Below are 20998 nucleotides of genomic sequence, written 5' to 3' on the forward strand. Positions count from 1 at the left end.
CACTGACTGACGTGAGACAGTGAAAAGTGTCTCGTTCCTGCAGATCAAGAATTCAAACCGGCTTCAGGACAATGAGAAAGATTAATTGGGGTGTGTGAAGAAGCTGTGAGCTGCATTTCAAACAGTTAGGTGGAGTCGGATGCGTCATCCATTGCGCCCGCGGCCCTGTGCGTATCTAACGCAACCATGCGGCAGAGTTCTGACGTTACCACGGACATGCGCAGCAATGGGAACAGTCACAAGGTCAACAACCAAAGATAATCACCGTCACTGCTTCCCTTCCACAGTCCCAACTTTGTGAAGCAGTATCTTTCACTGGCAAAGGAAACACCCTTGTCCTCAGGTGCCTGCTTCATTTCGATCACGATTTCCAGCCCCTCACTGTTCTAGTCTCATTTCCAAACACTTGGCTCATAGCCTCAAAAGAAGCTCTGCGGGTATCTGCTTGTTCCACCCGAACAGGCAGTGGGTTGCAGATTCCCACCAGTCCCAATGTGAGTGAAATATCTTTCGCCCTCCACTGATTTGAATCTTAAAGAAAAAACCGGGGAACAGTCTCCCTTTCGTTTTGACGACATTTCCAATTTTGTAGTCGGCAGGGGTCACACCTGCCTGGGGGAACCGCAATAGATTTCACGTCCGTCGCATTCACCACTCTGCCCACGAATAAAGACCCACACTGACAGCTTCATTTCCCAGGTCTCTCTGCCTGTGGAGCTGAGAAAGAGTGAATTATTGCTGGGTTTGTTTGAATCCAATCACTTCACAGGTTACGAAAGGGTTAAATATCTGCAAATGGAGAGTCTGGTTGTTTCACACCGAAAGATGAAATGAACTTTCAGTTAAAAGCAAAAACAGAAATTGCAGGAGCAACTCAGCAGGTCAGGCACCATCTGTGGAAAGAGAATCAGAGACAATATTTCAGAACTCTGTTTTCTCCCACAGGTACTGCCAAACCTGCTGAGTTTCTCCAGCAGTTCATCTTTCTGTCTCGGATTCTCAGCATCCGCAGTCCTTTACGTTAGAAATTAAATCATTTCAGCCTCATGTGCAGGAATGAGAATCATTTCAATTTCCCAAAAAATCGGCAGAGATTTCAAGGCATTTGGAAAAAAAGTAAAAGTGACATTAGGAAGAACATTTTGGCACAAGGAGTGGTTCGGATGCGTAAATCTCTGTCTGACTGTGACAAAGAGGCAGATTCACGTACACAAAAGGGAATTCTGTGGTCATGTTCAAAGTAACAATGTGGAGACTTACAGGGAGAAGGTAAGAGAATGATACGAATAGAGACTCTTATTTACTTGCTGTGTAGAACCAGCAGAGCTAAGGTGGGCCTCCAAATGCGCTGTGACACGCGTTGTGATTCAGAGTGAACTCACAGTTCGACCAACGGAAGGTGGGAATTTAGAAAAGTTTATATTTACACAGTCTCCTCACATCAACGCAACAGCAAAATGGTTTAATAATCCGCCAATGCAGAGAACCCGGTTCCTGGAGATGGGACAAACTGCTGACTCAGGGCTATCAGTCCACATTGCTCTCTTTGCCACCAGTTCAGAGGGAGAACATTGGATGGCCAAAGGAGTGAATAACGATCTGTGTAGGAGGGTGACTAACTGTTAATGGAGACTGTTGCTGGCTAACGATAAGTCGTGTGTAACAGCAGAAGATGTAAAAATAAGGCCTCGTGTGGGTGTGGTCGGGGTCAAGGGCATGGGGGAGTTCGGGTCCGAACAATATTGAACTCGATGTTGAAGACTTGATGGCTATAGGATCTCCAAGTGGAAAATGAGGCGTTGGTCTTCAATCAGGGGTTGAACTTTGCTGGAATACTGCTGCATGCCTGAGACAGAGAAGTAGGCCAGGGTACAGGTTGGAGTGTTAAAGTGACAGGCAACCAGAAGCTCAGGGCCTTTTTTTCGGCAGAACCGAGATATTCTGCGAAGCAGTCACCCAGTTTATGCTTCATGCTACTTTGGGGAAACCACACTGTGAGCAACGAATGCAGTAGACTAGTTTGTGACAAATGTGCAGGTAAAGTGCTGCTTCACCTGGAAGGTATGTTCGATCCCTTGGATATTCAGGATGGAGCAGGTAATGGGCGGGTGTTACACATTCGGCGGTTGCAGGGGCAAGTGCCTTGGGACAATGGGAGGTGGTTGTGGGGTGTGAGAGTGAAGGACGAGTGGACCCGAGGTGTAAGCCCTGCCCATTTACCTCCTCTCATATATAAATCCGTGAAGTTGAAAGAACACTCCATAGAATGATTCAGTACCACGTGACTCAAGAACTAATTCGTATTCATGTTCCGGGGCCAGCACCATTATTGCGTCACAGCAGCTGCAGGCCATCACCGGGGGCTCGCCCTATGACGTCATGGTGCGACTGGAAGTCCCCGGGACAGTTTATCAAAGAAACCTCCCTGTGGGTCAGGGCAGCCCTGCATCGGGAAGCACTGGGATGGCTAACCACTATCAGTTTACATGGGGAACACATCTCCACATTACACAGCCTCGAGGCAAATTTCCCTTCCTTTTACTTAAAGTTCAAGAGCACTCAAACCGAAATTCCCAAGGTACGTTTGGCAGAATTCCTTCCAGGTGTTCGCTAAATATATCTATGAGCACTTTGTTAAAGTTTGAACATTGCGAGTGTTGAAATTTTGTGCTTTTGAGCGAAATCACAGTTCGAAAAAACAGAATGTGGGAATTTAGACAGAGTTTATGTTTGTACAACGGCGATATGTCTGCGGGTGTGTGATGGGAGCATCACCCAGAAGGGAAACCATCTCTCCTATTCAGTCAATGTCGTCTTTAGCAACTTTCCTGTCTAACGGCGCACTGTTCTGCACCTCGCCTTCTCATCTCTTTCACAAAAAACTTCGACATAAATATTTCACATTGATATACTGGCCCAATGTGCACAGTTGAGATGACAGCCTCGTGGAGGTCTGACTGGTCTTCTGTTGTTCTCTGTATCCTGTGTTGAGGAGGGCAATGCTTATCACTGGTCACTCCGGTGTTAGAGAAATGTTTAAAAACAAAATGTTTTAAATTTCTGCCAGTAGAGAGGACCCGGGACAAACAGCAGCAGGGAGATAGAATGAGAAGCAGCTGTTCTGGAAACTCTTTGCCGCTTGCAATTCTCAGAGCAATGTCAAATGTATTTCACACTGAGCAAGACTCAGCTGGCTGAAGAGGAACAGCGGGGGGGGGGGGGGGGGGGGGTGCTTGCGCAGTGTCTGTTACTCATTGGTCTCTGGGTATGGTTCGCGGTTTGGGTCTTCTGTTGTGCAGGCTTGCAGGAGATCCAGGGTTCGCATCTCCGATGAGCCTGCGTTTCCTGGTTTGTGCAAGATTGCCCGCTTAACTTTCTCAAAACCCACTGTCGCTAAAGTAGGTTGGGCTGCTTGGAGTCCAAATTGAGCCGAAAGCAAGGAAGTGAAATGATGGAATATTGCGCTGACGTCAGTGGTGCCGTGTTTAGGGAATGTTAGCGATGAGGGCAGATTGGAAAATTGGGACAGCTCTCCTCGGAGAACAGAAGTTTGAAATCTGGCGTGTTTGAAGCTTTCCAAGTCATGCGGGGTCCAGACAGGGAAAGTAATGCAGCTAAAATGCTCCCACACCTGAAAGGATCGGCAGAGTTTTAAAGTCATCAGGAAAAGAAATAAAAGAGAGATTAGAAAGGTGAGGTTAGGGTCAGCAAATCTCCTGACATTGACAAAGAGGCAGATTCAATAGACGCATCAGGTAATTCGCTGGTCATGTTTAAAGTAACAATGTGCAGAAATACACGGAGAAGGCAAGAGAATGATACGAATAGAGACACACGTTTACTCACTGTGTCGAATCAGCAGAGCGAAGGTGGGCCGCATGGCCTCCGTCTGCGCTGTGACACATGCTGTGATTCAGAATGAAATCACAGTTCGACCAACAGAATGTGGGAAGTGAGAAAGAAGTTTTTATTTACACAGCCTCCATACGTCTGCGCACCAGCATATTACACGACAGCAGCGGAGGTCATTGACATCAGTCCGGAACGTGCATGCCGCGTGCCAGACTTAAGGCTGAAGGGACCTGGGGAAAACGGGAGCGGGCTGGGCCCATAACGCAGAGATCGATGGGTTGAAACCATCCTCTGCTGTTGTTCGATGTCTCCTTGAGCAGTTTCCTTTTGTAATGGTGCTGTGCTCTGTTCTGTATCTTGCCTTTGCACCTACTTCCTGAGTGTCTGAATGCCCTGTATCATACCGATACACTCGCGAACCCCACACGGTTCAAGTAACATGCTTTTGGAGGTCTGAGTGGTCTTCTCCTGTTCTTCATCAGTTTCCTATGAACTGATTCGCAAAACCACTTCTCTGAGATGCCAATGAGCTGATAAAGTTGAAACATATGCCTTGCGGTTTCGCCCATTCCCTGCAGTAATTCGCCACGCCGGGCCGGACGTGAATGACAAGACGATCAGCATGTCAGAAACTGTATCACCATTCAGACACAGTCCCTTACTATTAGGACAGATATCACTGATTGTGAATCACCTCAGAGAGAGACAAGTGGCAGACAGTCGCGGTGGACTCGATGGACTTAACAGCCTCTGTCGGCGGGAGAATTGCAAGTAGAAACGAAATGGTTCAATTATCCACCAGTGGAGACAGCCCGGTTCCTGGGGACGGAACAAACAGCAGCGTCCTGGGAGCAGGGAGGCAGAATGAGAAGCAGATGTTCTTGAAACTCTCTGCTGCTTGTAATTCTGGGAGCAATGTACAATGTATTTCAGACTGAGCAACTCCCAGTTGCTTCAGGAGCTGGGCGCGCATATGGTTTTTGGCTCATTGGTCTCGGGGTATGATGCTAGTTTTGGGTTTTCTAGCTTATACAGACGGGTGGGAGGTGCCGGGTTCCAATCCCAGGCGAACCCTCATTTCTTAAATTGACCTGAGCAAAGATGCCGGGTCAGTTTTCTCAAAAAGCCGCTTCGTTAAATCAGATCGGACTGCCTGAATTAGGGATGGGACAGAGGGACCATTGCAGTGAACACGGCGAAGGGAAACATTTGCTCAAAGTGAGAACAAGTCTTGCAGATTTCTCGCCGGCGCAATCCGAGTCTGAATGAAACCTCCACCTGTATTACGCTCAATTCTGAGGGTGATACTTCAGGAAGCGGGGAAGTGAAGTGATTGCAGACGGCGCTGAACAGGTTGAAGTGAATGGTACCGTGTACGAGGAATGTCAGTCATGAAGGTAGATTGGAAAGTTAGGGCAGTTGTCTTTGGAGAACAGAGGGCTGAAAGCTGGCCTGATTGAAGTTTTCCACATCATGAGGGTTTTAGACAGAGGAAATAATGCAGTGAAAATGCTCCCAGGCCTGAAAAGATCGAGAACAATTTGGCAGAGATTTAAAGTCATCAGGAAAATAAGCAAAAGTGACATTAGGAAGACCGTTTTCGCACAGGGAGTGGGGTCAGTAAGTCGCTGTCTGACAGTGACAAAGAGGCAGATTCAATGGACACAAAAGGGAATTCGGTGGGCATGTTCAATGTAACAATGTGCAGATTTACAGGGAGAAGGCGACAGAATGAGACAGTTATTTACATATTGTGTTGAACCAGCAGAGCTAAGGTGGGCTGCATGGCCTCAGACTGCGCTGTCACACATTTCGTGATTCTGAGTGAAATCGGAGTTAAACCAACAGAACGTAGGAAATTTGACAATGGGATATATTCTGCCCAACAGGATATTCCATCACAGCAATGAAGGTGTTTTGACATCATTTTCGAAGGTACATGACACAATGCAGATTCAAAACTGAGTATTCCTTTGAATCACTGAGTAATTTGTTTACAGTTGTTCAGTTGAGGTGAGCGGAGTTGCGCATTGGGAGCCACTCCAGTTGATCTGTCGAAGCCGTTTTCTCCTGTGTGATAGTCCCACCAGCACTCCAATTTGCTGTGCTTCCAGTCAGTAGATGCAGATTACTGTCCCATACTGATACACGGGCCACGATGACCCAGCTGTGGTGACAAGCTTGTGAAGGTCTGAGTGCTCTTCTCCTGTTCTCTGTCGGCCTGCTATGATCCGAATCATCAAACCTCTCTTCTCCGAGATGGGAATAAACTGATGAAGGTGAAACACATCAGTTGCGGTGTGTTCCATGCGCAGGAGGCCCTGCAGTAATTCCCCACGCTGTCTCACACAGCAGCATCCTCTCGGTGAATTACGCTTGGCAAATAAAAACGATTGAACCAAATCAGTGTCCTCCATTGGATTTTACTGACACCGTTTATACAATTCAGGCTCACCGTTAATGTGGAGAGGGGCCGTCAGACTGTAGTTTCCGCTCCTTCTGTTGAATAAAGATAATTTTAACTGTGTCCAGTGAGAGGAAAGAATTTGCTGTTGGTGGGAAACATTTCTATCTGAACTCGTTTGTCACTCTGCTATGACAGAAGGAGCTGGGACCTCCTGATAGTTTGAAACACAAAGCTGATAATCTCTAGATTATGTTGTAAAAATATCGGTATAATGTTTTTCACACCGCGCTGTCACCAACTGAACGAAGCGGCTGTGTGTTTAAATCCCGTGATGATCAGTTTGTCTTTTATTTCTCACACTGGGGGGAGCTGAGCATTTACCCAAACACTGGGCACACCACCTCCCTGATTCAGTGTTCACAAATCAAACTGACAGCAAAGCTTTCCTGTGATCGAAAGTTTCCGGAAAGAAGATTTGGCTCAACAGAAAAACGGAGTAAACATACTCCTTCCTTGGTTTGAAACATAAATGGTCGACTTCAGTGAGCCTGACGTGATTTGAACACGCAACCTTCTGATCTGGAGTCAGACGCGCTACCGTTGCGCCACAAGCTCACGGATGGCTGGAGGTCTCTATTCATGATTAAAGGAAATGATCGCACTTCAATGATTTTACGTTTTGAGTAGCAACGGAGATCAACAGTTCATGTCTGTTCTGTTCCTCCCCCCTCTCTTTCTGTCTCTCGAAACAATTTCCAACTCTCTCTCAATAAAAATCTGAAAGAATTGCGGATGCTGTATATCAGAAACAAAAAAAACAGGAGTAGCATGTGACCCTTCCACAGAACTGATGGTGATTGGGAAAATGTCGGTTTATATGCAGGAGATATTGTGGGAGGAAGGCGGAGATCAGGACAGAGCCAAAAGCGAAGGAAGAACTGTTGGACAGATAAAGGAGTTGATAACGATCTGCGTGGGAGGGTGAATAACTGTTAATGGAGACTGTTCGTGGCTAAGTAGTGTGGAATGACAGACGATGTGATAACAAGGCTTGGTGTGTGTGGGAGGGACGAGGATACCATGGAGTTCAGGCCCTAGAATTATTGAATTCGATATTGGGACCGGAGGGATGTATGGTCCCCAAGTGGAATATCCGGTGTTCTTCGTTCTGCTGGTGCTGAGCTTCACTGGAACAATACAGCAAACCTGAGACAGAGATGTTGGCCAGGGAACAGGGTGGGGTGTGGAATTGGCAGGCAGCTGGAAGCTCAGGGTCTTTTTTGTGGGCAGAGCGTAGATGTTCTGTGCAGCAGTCACCCAGTTTATGCTTCGGTTCCCCAATATAGATGAGACCACATTGTGAGCAGCAAATGCAGTAGACTGGTTCTGGGAAGTGCAGGTAAAGTACCACTTCACCTGGAAGGTAAGTTTGGGCGCTTAGATAGTGAGGAGGGAACAGGTAAATGGGCTGGCGTCACACATTCGGCAGTTGCAGAGGAAAGTGGCGTTGGACTATTGGGGTAGGAATGGGGGGAGGGTTGATGGGAATGAATGAAGTGTGGACCCAAGGCATAACTCCTGCCCATTTACCTATCTGCCAAAAAGAGGAATATGTTAAGTGTGTACAAGGAAATTTTCTAATTCACAATGTGGATGTACCTACTGGAGAGGGTGCAAAACCTAAGGCCAGCAACCCCAATTCTATTAACATTAGAATCGTGATTGAAAATAATATATCAGATCTAAAAGTTGAAGTTCTAAATTGGAGGAAGATTCAGGTATTAAGCAAGATCTTACAAAAGCTGATTGGGGGCAGATGTTCGCAGGTTGCTGGAAAATGGAAAGCCTTCAGATATGAGATAACAAGAGTCCAGACAAGTATATTTCAGTTAGGGTGAAAGGAAAGGCTGGTATATGGAGGGAATGCTGGATGACTAGAAAAAATGAGATTTTGGTTAAGAAAAACAAGGAAGCATATGTCAGGTATAGACAGAGAGATCGAGTGAATCCTGAGAGTATGAAGGCAGTACAAGCATACTTGAGAGGGGAATCATGAGGGCAAAAAGGGGGCATGAGATAGCTTTGGCAAATAGAGTTAATGATAATCCAAAGGGTTTTTATAAATACCTTAAGGACAAAAGGATAAAAGGGAGATAATAGGGCACCTGAAAGATCAGCAAGGCGGCCTTTGTGTGGAGCTGCAGTAGATGGGGTGGGGGGGGGGGGGTGGATACTGAACGGATATTATGCATCAGTGTTTACTGTGGAGAAGGGCATGGAAGATATAAAATGTGAGAAAGTAGATGGTGACATGTTGAAAAAATGTCCATATTACAGATGAGAAATTGCTGGATATCTTGAAATGCATAAAAGTGGATAAATCCCAAGGACTTGATCAGGAGTACCCAAGAACTCTGTGGGAAACTAGGGAAGTGATTGCTGGGCCTCTCACTGAGATATTTGTATCATTCATAGTCGCAGGTGTGGTGTCGGAAGGCTAGAGGGTGGCTACTGTGGTGCCAGTATTTAAGAAAGGTGGTAAGAAAAAGCCAGGGAACTATAGACCGGTGAGCCTGACATCCGTGATGGGCAAATTGTTGGAGAGAATCCTGAGAGATAGGATTTAAATGTATTTGGAAAGGCAAGAATTGACTAGGCATAGTCAGCATGGCTTTAAGCTTGGGAAATCATGTCTCACAAACATGATTGAGTTTTTTGAAGAAGTAACAAAGTGGATTGATAAGGGCAGAGCATTAGACGTGATCTATATGGACTTCAGGAAGGCGTTCATCAAGGGTCCTCATGGGAGACTGGTGAGCAAGGTTTAATCTCATGGAAGCTGAAAATGTGTTGCTGGAAAAGCGCAGCAGGTCAGGCAGGATCCAAGGAGCAGGAGAATCGATGTTTCAGGCATAAACCCTTCTTCAGGAATTCATGGAATGCAGGGACAACTAGCCATTTGGATACAGAACTGGCTCGAAGGCAGAAGTCAGAGGGTGGTGATGGAGGGTTGCTTTTCAGACTGAAGGCCTGTGACCAATGGTGTGTCAGAAGGATTGATGCTGGGTCCCCTACTTTTTGTGATTTATATAATGATTTGTATGTAAACGGAGGAGGTATAGTTAGTAAGTTTATAGATGACACCAAAATTGGAGGTGTAGTGGACAGCAAAGAAGGGTACCTCAGATTGCAACGGGACCTTGATCATGGGCCAAGGGGCTGAGAAGTGGCAGATGGAGGTTAATGTAGATAAATATGAGGTGCTGCATTTTGGAAAAACAAATCAGAGCAGGACTTTTACACTTAATGGTACGTTCCTTGGAAGTGTTGCTGAACAAAGAGACCTTGGAGTTCAGGTTGATAGTTCCTTAAACGTAGAAACGCAGGTAGATAGGATAGTAAAGAAGGCTTTTGGTGTGCTTTCCTTTGTTGGTCAGAGTATCGAGGATAGATGTTGGGAGCTCATGTTGCCACTGTACAGAAAATTGGTCAGGCCACGTTTGGAATATTGCATGTTATTTTGGTCTGCTTCCTATTGGAAAGATGTTGTGAAACTAGAAAAGGTGCAGAAAAGATTTACAAGGATGTTGCCAGTGTTGGAGGGTTGAGCTATAGGGCGAGGTTGAATAGACTGTTTTCTCTGGAGCGTCAGAGGCTAAGGGGTGACCGTATAGAGGTTTATAAAACCATGAGGGATATGGATAGGGCAAATAGACAAGTTCTTTTACCTGGGATGGGGGAGTCCAGGACTAGAGGGCATAGGTTTAGGGAGGGGAGTGGAAAGATACAGAAGGGACATAAGGGGCAACCTTTTCACGCAGAGGGTGATGCATGTACGGCATGAGCTGCTGGAGAAAGTGATGGGGGCTGGTATAATTACAACATTTAAAATGCGTCTGGTTGTGTAGATGAATAGGAAGGTTTTATGGGGATTTGGGCCAAGTGCTGTCAAATGGGACTGGATTAGGTTAGGATATCTGGGCTGCATGGACGAGTTGGAGTAAAGGGTCTGTTTCCGTGCTGTACATCTGTGTCACTCTGTGAGACTCCATGGGATTATCTGCCCAAGAGAGCAGTTGAGACAGCTTCATGAAGTATATTGAAGACACAGTTGGATGGGTTTTTGCATGGTAGGGGATTTAAAGGTAGTCGGGATAATGCAGGTTGGTGGAGCTGTGATCTTAATGAATGACGAAGCAGGCTTGACCAAATGTTCTCCTCCTGCTTCTGTTACTATGAATCTGCAATACTGCGTTTCCCCCGACAGGAGTTTTCCCACGGCACAAAGGAGGTTTTCTAAAATAAATTTAAACCCCTTGCTTTGCTTGAACTCAAACTGCATTGACTTGGAGGAGAGTGGGATTTGCAAAGTCTCCTCCCCTCCACACGTGCCTCAACTGCAGGACAGCTGTCCGGCCCGCCTCCATTGTTGACGTCACAATGCGGATGCAGCCCTGTCAGTTTCAGAGTGAAACTTCCTCCCTCTGGGCAATATCTGGGAGCAAAGCAATGTCACACCCTTTCCATATACCATCCTCCAGCAGCGAGGGGGGGGGGGTAGGGGTGGGTGAAACACTGTTCACTTGTAGCAACTGGAGTGAATCCAGGGAGGGGGCAGACACTCCAAAGGTGCTCAAATACTTTCTATCTCTCTTAAAACTATTTTCCTTGTGTATTCACTCAGTTTGGCACATGTACAGTTTGCACTCTCGAAAAGGATTGCTTCTTTACTCATGTTCACAACTAAAAGGTTAGATTCTCATGGATCTGAGCAGCATTTAAGGGATTGGCACGTGTTAAAAAAATGCAGGGCGGCTGGGGCATGTGGCTCGTTGGTCTAGGGGTATGATTCTCGCTTCGGGCCTCCTACTGCGTGGATGTGCGAGAGATCCCGGGTTCAAATCCCGGACGAGCCCTTGCTTCTTACATTGCCTTGTGCGAAAACGGCCAATCAATTCTCTCAAAAGCAGCTTCGTTCAACGAGATCCGACTTCCTGAATCAGGGATGGGGCAGAGCTACCATTACAATGAACGCGGCAAAGGCAGCACTTATGCAAAGCGAAAGTAAGTTTTACTTCACACAGAGGGTGGTGGGCGTTTGGAACGCGTTGCCAGCAGAGGTGGTAGAGGCAGGCACGGTAGATTCATTTAAGATGCGTCTGGATAAATGCATGAGTGGGTGGGGAGTAGAGGGATACAAATACTTAGGAATTGACCAACAGGTTTAGACAGTACATTTGGATCGGCTCAGGCTTGAAGGGCCTGTTCCTGGGCTGTAAAATTTCTTTGTTCTTTGTTCTATATGATGTATATCTGATATTGTTGGCTGTTGTAAAAGTTTCTTTGTAATTATTATTCACCTTCTAATGTAGTAATGGAGTTACGTCCTTTTTTGTCATTTTTTTAAATTTAATAGGCCAGCAGGAAGTCATTCAGCAATTTTACTGCCTTTCTTTTCTCAAGCAGCCTTAACATTTCATTTTCATATCCTTGATTCAGCTCCATTTCCAGCATCTTTGTAGGCAGTTTGTTCCATGTTATTGTCACTGGAATGAAGTTTTCCTCCATACATACCTAAGCCTATCTGGCTGCATGAGGGTTTTCAGGTTTCTGTGGCCTGGATAATATGTGATCAGAAGGCATCTGGCAATCTAAAGGAATTGCCACCTATGTTATGTTCATTTAACTGTACTGACAGTGATCACTTATTTTGTGATTTTTCTTTGCAGGAAGACGTGCAGAAAGAAATCTGAAAGCAAATGATACATCAACTTCTGACAGAGCCACTTGATTCATTGGACCTTGAATATCAGCAGCCATTCCAATCAAGAAGACATGTTTGCTTGAAAGATTTTGGACACTGGTGTGGCAGGAAGAATACTGAGACACCCGAGTGAGGGAGATTCAGTGCGCTGACTGTGAAAAGTGCTTCAAACCATTTACTCAGCTTAGGGGAATCAAACTCTCACCCCTCACGGTGGGGATAGACTGGTAATTTCAAACCCAGAGTAACACAAGGAAAGCTCCTTCAATGGGGAAACCGTGGAAATGTGGGGACCGTGGGAAAGGATTCCCTTCCCCATCCGTACTGGAAACCCACAGACTCATTCACACCGGGAGAGGCCATTCACCTGCTCAGTGTGCAGGAAGGGCTTCAGTCGGATCTGCCATCTGCAGGCGCACGAGTGGGTCCACAAGGGAGAGAAGCCATTCACGTGCCCCATGTGCGGGAGAGGGTTCACTCAGACAGCTGCACTGCTGACCCACCAGCGGCTCCACACCGGAGAGAGGCCATTCACCTGCTGTAAGTGCCGGAAAGGATTCACCTGCTCCTCCCACCTGCGGAGGCACCAGTGAGTTCACGCGCCATCGCAGGGGGATTGAAGGAGCGATGGCCGAGTGCCAAGTGCTTATGCACGAAACGCGATTCTCCTGCCCCTTGGATGCTGCCTGACCTGCTGAGCTTTTCCAACACCACGCTCTCGACTCTGATCTCCAGCATCTGCAGTTTTCACTTTCTCCTCGAGGGCAATGTTGGACTTGTCTTTTATTCACTCATTCACTCCTTACAGCCTCTCCTTTGTTGTGGCCTAACTGCACATACATCAATGCAAGTTTCAGAAAGATTTTTGCAGCTTTTTTTTGGAAAAAATAACATTCTTCCCGACTTTAACGAAGTTTCTGAATATACGGTTTTAGTTAGTCTCAATTTTAAATATCAACTATTTCCCACATGCCGTGTTTCCCAGGTAAAGTCATCACCATCCATTCTCTCTCTCCCCTGAGAAAGACTTCATACAGCGATCAAAGAGGGCTGAGGCACGAGAAAGGACGATTGTGGGGGTGCGGGGGATGAGGGGGTCGCTGGGGGTGGTGGAGAAAGGAGGGAAATGGACTGGGGAACAGACTGGGGTTCAGAGGGTTGGGGGGAGAATAGAGGGTGCAGTGTGAGGAGAGAGAATGGGCAGGGGGCAGTGAATGGGGAGAAAATGGACGGGGAGCAGAATGTGAAGAGAGAGACGGCACAAATGCCACATTCTCCAGGCCTGGTGTCAATGTCCCACGAACTGGAACCCACTCCTCCTACATTTCTCACAATACACGTGGCTAAGGCAGTGGAACCATATCATCCCTCCAGGCCATTCACACCGACCTTCCCAACAGCATCCCACTTACTCACTCGATTAGGCTACAGCCCTGCAGTTCCCCATGGCTATTTCCTGATGAAGGGTTTTGCCTGAAACGTCAATTCTCCTGGTCCTCGGATGCTGCCTGACCTGCTGTGCTTTTCCAGCTCCACACTCTCGACTCTAATCTCCAGCATCTGCAGTCCTCACTTTCGCCCAGTAAGGGGTAAATGTTCTATTCCTAGTTTTTCAGATCTTTTAAAATCTTTCTCCCACACCCTAAGCCTTTACCCTCTAGTTTTGGAATACCTCTACCCTGGAGAAAGGACAGAAACGTTGAGAAGCCAGACAAAATGCAAAAGAAATAAAATGTCGAGGCACAGGGAAAAAAATCGGCAAAATAAAATAGCGTCGGCATTTGTCTCCCGTATTCGCATTTGGACGCTTAATATTTGTTATGATCGGGAGGTGCCCGTGTTGGACTAAGGTGTACGTGTTCAACGTTGGACTGTTGTGCTGTATCAGAGTTGAATATTGTGGCGCTGGAAAACCACAGTAGGTCAGCCAGCAACTGAGGAGGAGGAGAGTTGACGTTTCGGGCGCGAGCACTTCATCAAGAGTGACGTGTGGATAGACAAAGGGGCCTCAGTGTCCTTCTACACCAGTCACTGCCAGTTGTCAGAAAGTGCAGCAAGCAATGAGCAAAGCAAGTGGTATATCAGCGAGAGGAATTGAGTTCAGAAGTGAGGATGTCTTCCTGCAGTTAGGTCGGTTATTGAATTTATTCAAGGCTGAGTTCATGTGACTTTGAAGAACGAAGAAGTTATGGGAGGAGGCAAGAAAATGGTTTTAAGACCAGTACAGAGCAGTTACAGAGTCATACAGCACAGAAACAGACCATTCAGTCGAACACGTCCATGCTGATGGTGTTCTGAAACTAACCTGGGCCCACCTGCCAATGATTGGCCCATATCCCTCCGAATTGTCCCTATTCATGTACTTATCCAAATGCCTTTTAAACATTGTAACTGCACCAGCATCCAGCAACTCCTCCGGACATTGATTCCTCACACGATCTACTCTTTATCTTTTAGAAAAAAAGGTGCCCCTCATGTCTTTTTAAAATATTTCTTTCTTCACCTTCAAAATTTGCTCCCTAATCTTGAAACACCCACACTAGGGAAAGAATACTTGCCGTTCACCTCATTTATACCTCTCATGATTTTATAATCCTCTCTAAGGTCACCTCCCAACCTCTGATGCTCCAGTGAAAAAGTCCCAGCCTATCCATCTAGATGCAGGTATGTTTATATCCAGTTATGAACTGTTCAATGCTGGTGCCAGCTGGAAATATAGATGACCTATTCCTGCTTCCAATTCTCTCACTGTGTCCAGGACAGCAGGAGACCATACAACATAGGTGCAGAAATTAAGCCATTTAGTCCATCAGATCTGCTCCACCATTCAATCACAGCTTAAATGTTTCTCAACCCCATTTTGAAATATGGATTTTGGAAAGGCAGATCAGGGCAGGATCTACACATTTAATGGTGAGTGTTGTTGAATAAACATACCTTGGAGTGCTGCTTCATAGTGGAGTCGCAGGTAGACAGGATAGCAAAAAAGGTATTTGGTATATTTGCTTTTATAGGTCAGTGCATTTCAATATAGATGTTGGGAGGTCATGTTGCGACTGTACAGGACATTGATTAGGCCACTTTTGGAATACTGCATTCGGTTCTGGTTTCGCTGCTACAGGAAAAGTGTTACGAACGTTTGCAAGGATTTGGAAAAGATTTACAAGGCTATTGCCAAAGTTGGAGGGTTTGATCTCTTTGGAGAGGCTGAATCGGCTGGGCTGTTTTCTTTGGATCATTGGGGGCTGAGGGGTGACTTTATAGAAGCTCATAAGGAGCATGGATAGGGTGAATAGCCAAAATCTTTTCCCCAGAGTGGGGGTTTCCAAAACTCGAGGGCATAGGTCTGAGGTGAGAGTGGAAATATTTAAAAGGAACTTTACAGGCACCTTCCTTACGCAGAGGGTGTTGTGTGTATGGAAAGAGCAGCCAGAGGAAGTGGTGGAGGCTGGTATAATTAAAGTATTTTAAAAGGCATCTGGTAATAGGGAGAATTGAGAGGGATATGGGTTATGTGCTGACAAATGAGACTATGTTAATTTGGGATATCTGGTCAGCACGGACAATTTGGACTGAAGGAAAGCAGAAGTGTCATTGTGAAGACTGGACTTTCAGAGCAGCTTTCAAGGATGTTTCATCCTTACTGGGAGCAGAAGCTACAATGAAATCTTTCATTTGTGAGACAGCAACTGAGTGAGTGAGGACATCCAGAATATTGGTGGAAAGTGGGAATTTGTTTTAGTGTGGAGTTGAAGTGATTGAAGTAAAGTGTGCTGAGCAGGGAGCCTAGTGAAGGGTTAGGTGAGTTTTTGTTTTAAACTGCTCATTTCTTTCAGCCTCCAACATTGTATTCCCAATGCTGTCCATCAGTGGGAGCGGTGAATCAGTAACTGGTAGCGTTAGAAGCCTTACGATTTTCAGTACTGCAGGTATTGCATTGTCTCATCAGCTTCGTAAAGGTTACTGGCAGCAGCGGGTGGTGTGGGCTGGATTCAATAGAAATGATTAAGCAGTTAGATAACACACATACAAGAGGGCAGGTTGGGACTTGTCTTTCGATTTGCAGAAGGTGGGAGTTTCTGGTGCTGTGGTCCATGGCAAACACAACTGCGGTAAATGATAGAATCACTACAGCGTGGAAGCAGGTCATTCATCGCATCAAGTCCACACTGACCCATCCAACGAGCATGCCACCCAGACCCACGCTATCTAGTCATTTCTGCCGGTGAGTGAGACTAGGTCACAAGATTAGGGAGTAGGTTTAAGACAGAGGAGAAGGAATCGCTTTTCCGGGAGAGTGGTGAGTCTATGGAAGTCTCTGCCCAAGGAAGCAGTAGAAGCAGCCATATTCAAGACTTAGTTCGATGGGATTTTGTATAGTAGGTGAATTTAGGATAGTCAGGATGATGCAGGTAAGAGGAGCTGAGACGATGGATAGATGAGCCATGATCTTAATGAATGGTGGAGTAGCTCGATGGACCAAATGGCCTACTCCTGCTTCTATTACTGCGAATGTATAAACATGCATTTTTCATGGCCAATCCGAATCAAGGCAGGTGAGCAATGTAGTGATGTGGAAAATGAACATCAGAGAATGATAGAAAGGGACACGAAAAGTAAATGTCCCAGTCCAAAGATGTGCAGGTCAGGTCAAATGGCCATGCTAAATTGTCCATAGTGTTAGGTTCATTAATCAGAAAGAAATGGGTCTGGGTGGGCTACTCTTCAAGGTGTCGGTGTGGACTTGTTGGGCCGAAGGGCCTGTTTCCACACTGTAGGGATTCTAATCTAATCAATCAAAACTGGATTCTACAGAACATAAAAACTGAAACTGAAGACTGTCTGGCTGAATGTGTGCTGCCATGTAACAAAACTGAATGAATTGGCTGCACACATTGAAGAGAATAATTATGATCTGAGACTCCTTACAGGGACATGGCTGCAGGATGACAAGGATTGGATCTGAATATTGAGGGGGTACGTGACATTCAAGTTGAATAGGAAGCGAGGTAAAGGTAGAGGGTTGGCACTGCTAATCAAAGCACTAATAACATGGTACTCTGGTGTCAGCTCGGATTCCAGGTCCTGATTTCTCTGTCCTCTTCACCATGTTCCCACAGAGTAAGATGTTGTCTGTTCTCAGCTCAGCTGGCTTTCTGCTGAGCCCCTTTTACACCTTCCAGAACAATAAAACATTCAGTCGATCAAGGCCCAATCCACAATATTCTCAGTCTGATAACCATCCAGACTGAGAGAGTAATCGGAGCAGGGAATAAAACAAGAAAAATGAAACAAAATTCGACATAAATGCACATTTGGTGCTTAAAGTATGTTAATTAGATAGTAGAACAGAATTAGGGGTCTCCCAGGATTCTTATCATCCCCTACTTGAGGAATTCTCTCTCTCTAACAATATTTACATCAACAGAAATAAAACATCTTTTATCAAATAGACATAGAGATATACAGCACGGAAATAGACTTTTTGATCCAACACATTCGTGCTGATAAGATGTCCTATATAAATCTAGTATCCCATTTGCCAGCATTTGGCCCATATCCCACCAAACCTTTCCTATTCACACACCCATCCAGATGCCTTTTAAATGTTGTAATTGTACCAGCCTCCACCACTTCCTCTAGCCTATTTACCCTATCCATGCCCCTCATGATTTTATAAATGTCCATAAGATCACCCCTCATCCTCCGACACTCCAGGGACACTCCCCATCCTATTCAGACTCTCCTTATACCACAAACCCTCCAACCCTTGCGACATCCTTATCTATCTTTTCTGCACACTTTCAAGTTTCACAACATCATTCCTATCCTATCGTAGGGAGACCAGAATCGAATGCAATAATCCAAAAGTGGCCGAACCAATGTCCTGTACAGCTACAATATGACCTCCCAACTCCTATACCGATAGCATTCAATGAGCCAAATGGCCTATTTGTGCATTGCAGCGATTTAATGATTTGACACTCTGGAGGCAGGAAACATGTTTCCACTGTTGGGTGAGTCCTGAACCAGAGGACACAGCTTAAAAGTAAGGGGTAGGCCATTTAGGACAGAGATGAGGAGAAACTTCTTCACCCAGAGAGTCGTGGGTGGGTGGAATGCTCTGTCCCAGAAGGCAGTGGAGGCCCAGTCTCTGGATTCGTTTAAGAAAGAGTTGGATCGAGCTCTCAAGGATCGTGGAATCAAGGGTTATGGAGATAAGGCAGGAACAGGACGCTGATTGAGGATGATCAGCCATGATCATAATGAATGGTGATGCAGGCTCGAAGAGCAGAATGGCCTACTCCTACACCTATTGTCAATTGAGTTCACGTGACATTGCAGGATTGAAGGAGAGACGGTTGAGTGCCATTATCGACTGGACTAACAACCCAGTTCCGGGGATTCCCGGGGTTTGAATCCCGCCGAGGCAGATGGTGGGATTGGAATTCGGTCAGAAATTTGGAGTTCTGAATCTAATAATGAAACCATTTTTGGGGGGAGAAACTGTCATCTAATTCACTCATGTCCCTTTTAGGAAAGGATTCACTCAGTCATCTCAACTGCATCCTTTATCCGGTCTGGCGTACACCTGACTCCAGACCCACAGCAGCATGGTTGACTCTTGACTGCCCCCCATGTAAAATGATGGGAGTAACCTAAATGGACACAGTGTGTAGGTTGAAATTGCTGAGTGAGGCAATACTTCCTTCAGCTTAAGGCCGTACCAAGGACCAATTATGAAGGGACAACTCTGTGCTGACCAACAGTAAAGGAAGTAGAGTTGGAAGGAGTGTGTGAGCTTTGAGCTGTTTTTTAAAAAAAGCTTTTTGCATACACCTTTTTTTTGCTGGGCAGATCTGAAACTGTAACAAAGTTGGGTGGCAATAAAGGTAACTTGAACTTAACCCCAGTCTCAGACTGTCAATGAAAGCTATGAGATCCAAAAGGTTTTTGTTTTAAAGCTGCACATTTCTTTCAACCTCTTGCACTAAGTTTCCAACATCGTGTATCAGAAGGAGTAGTGAATGAGTAGCTAATATCATTAGAAATTGTAAACTTTTCATCTCTACAGGTATTGCATCATTTCATCGACATTGTAAGGTTTACTGGCAGCACCTGGAGGTGTGGGATGTATTCACGAGAAACAAAGTTTAAAATCATACAACACCAGGTTATAGTCCAACATGTAACTTTCGGAACACTGCTCCTTCATCAGATGTTTGTGGAGCAGGATCATAGTAAAATTTTTGCAAAAGGTCGCAGTTTCATGCAACAGAAATGATATAGAACAAACTTAGATTGTTGTGAAATCTTCCATCTTTTAGGATGGGTTGCAGGTTTTGGTTCATTAATATGTAAATCCCAGAACTTGTTTGAAGACACATTCTCGAGACAACTTAAGATCTGTATCCCAATCTTGAGTGAGACTGGTTCTATTTCCAAAGTAGGAATTTATAAAATCTCACATGGATTGACTGCCTGTAGATTGTATTTGGCTCAAAAAGCACACAATGTATTTGCAAATACAAAATCACACCAAAGCCTTATATGTAAGTGTGCACGCATGAGAGTATGTGCGAGTGTGTGCGTGCTTGATAAAGTATGTGAGTGATAGAGTATCAGCCTGTGAGAGGGTGTATATGTGTGTGTGTCAGAGAGGGATCTGTGTGAATGTGAGAGTGTGTGCTTTGTGTGGGTGTGAGAGAGCGTGACAGTGAAGTGGGGTTACCTGTCATGTGACAGGAATCCAAGGTCCTGGTTGATGCCATCCTCATGTGTTCCGAACTTGGCTACCAGCCTCTGCTGGACCACTAAAACTGAATAAGCAGTTACATAGCACACATTGGAGAGGGCAGGGTGGGACTTGCCTTTCGATTTGCAGAAAGTTGGAGGTTCTGGGTGCTGGAAACTAGGGAAAACACATCATGGTGGACCTTCAGCTCAGAGAGATGCAGATAGAAGCCAGGCTGCAGACACGTTGGGGGAATCATCAAACCCCCTACACTGTGGAAACAGGCCCTTTGGTCCAACAATCCACACTGATCCCTCTTAGAGCATCCCACCCAATAACCTCCACAGCTAATCCCTGAATTTAGAACACCCAATCCACTCTAAGCTGCACATCTTGGGACCTTGGGAGGAAACCAGAGCACCCAGAGATTGGGGAGGGTGTGGGTGGGGGGGGGGGGGGGGGGGGGGGGGGGGTAGGAAAATGCAAACTCCACACAGACAATCACCCTGAGGGTGGGATCAAACTCAAGTCCCTGGCACTGTGAGGCAGCGGTGCTAACCACTGAGCTGCTGCCGCGCCGCCCACAGTCTTGGATTGAAGGAATCGATTGACTTCATTCCAGGGTTGAAGGAATGGATTAGCTTCATGCCAGACACTCCAGCCCGTTTGGGGAATTGAATTTGCTTCCACAGAGTTTCCATGCTGCGGGGGTCATTGCGTCTCAGCAGCTTCAACGATCCAAAGAAGGGCTCGTCTACAGCGAGAACTCTAGTCCACATTTCGCTACAGAGTTAAAGTTGTCTGCACAGTCAGAACCCTGGAACACTCCCACGCAGGCTGCGTGTAATCACGGGGCTTCTCAAGTCACGTTGATGCTTGAAATAATTTGCCCTCCTGGATTCAAACGCTGCTGATATTCAGGCCCTGAGTAAATTTCTTGTACACGCCTGAACAGCAAATCCTCCTCTGCTAATACCTTGAGAAAACAGATCATTGCTGTCAGTGCAGGGCAGGAAATAGGATCGGAGAATTCTAGTTTGTACCGAACAGCCTTCCCTATCTCCTGCCTGAAATCTCTGTTTCCCAATTCCTCCACCTTTCAATGGATTCCAACTTGAATTCATCCTTCCATCCTCCTGTTTTTGGCCAGTTCCCCTCACCGGAAAGCGCTGACTCTCGGTTCAGTTTCTTAGTCTCTTCTTGCCATTCCCAGTATATTGCCCACATCTTTATTTAGTTT

At 45.9% G+C, this 20998-nt stretch overlaps 2 non-coding genes across 2 annotated transcripts; one reads left to right on the forward strand and one right to left on the reverse strand.

Annotated features, from left to right (window-relative positions):
* Positions 1-6802: 6802 nt before the first annotated feature.
* trnaw-cca (transfer RNA tryptophan (anticodon CCA)) lies at positions 6803-6874 on the reverse strand. Its single transcript has one exon. It is a non-coding gene; the product is annotated as a tRNA-Trp (tRNA).
* Positions 6875-11085: 4211 nt separating this feature from the next.
* On the forward strand, positions 11086-11175 carry trnap-cgg (transfer RNA proline (anticodon CGG)). Its single transcript is given in 2 exon segments — positions 11086-11121; positions 11140-11175. It is a non-coding gene; the product is annotated as a tRNA-Pro (tRNA).
* Positions 11176-20998: the final 9823 nt, after the last annotated feature.

Source organism: Hemiscyllium ocellatum (genome assembly GCF_020745735.1).
Source record: "Hemiscyllium ocellatum isolate sHemOce1 chromosome 27 unlocalized genomic scaffold, sHemOce1.pat.X.cur. SUPER_27_unloc_25, whole genome shotgun sequence".
NCBI classification, from domain to species: Eukaryota; Metazoa; Chordata; class Chondrichthyes; order Orectolobiformes; family Hemiscylliidae; genus Hemiscyllium; species Hemiscyllium ocellatum.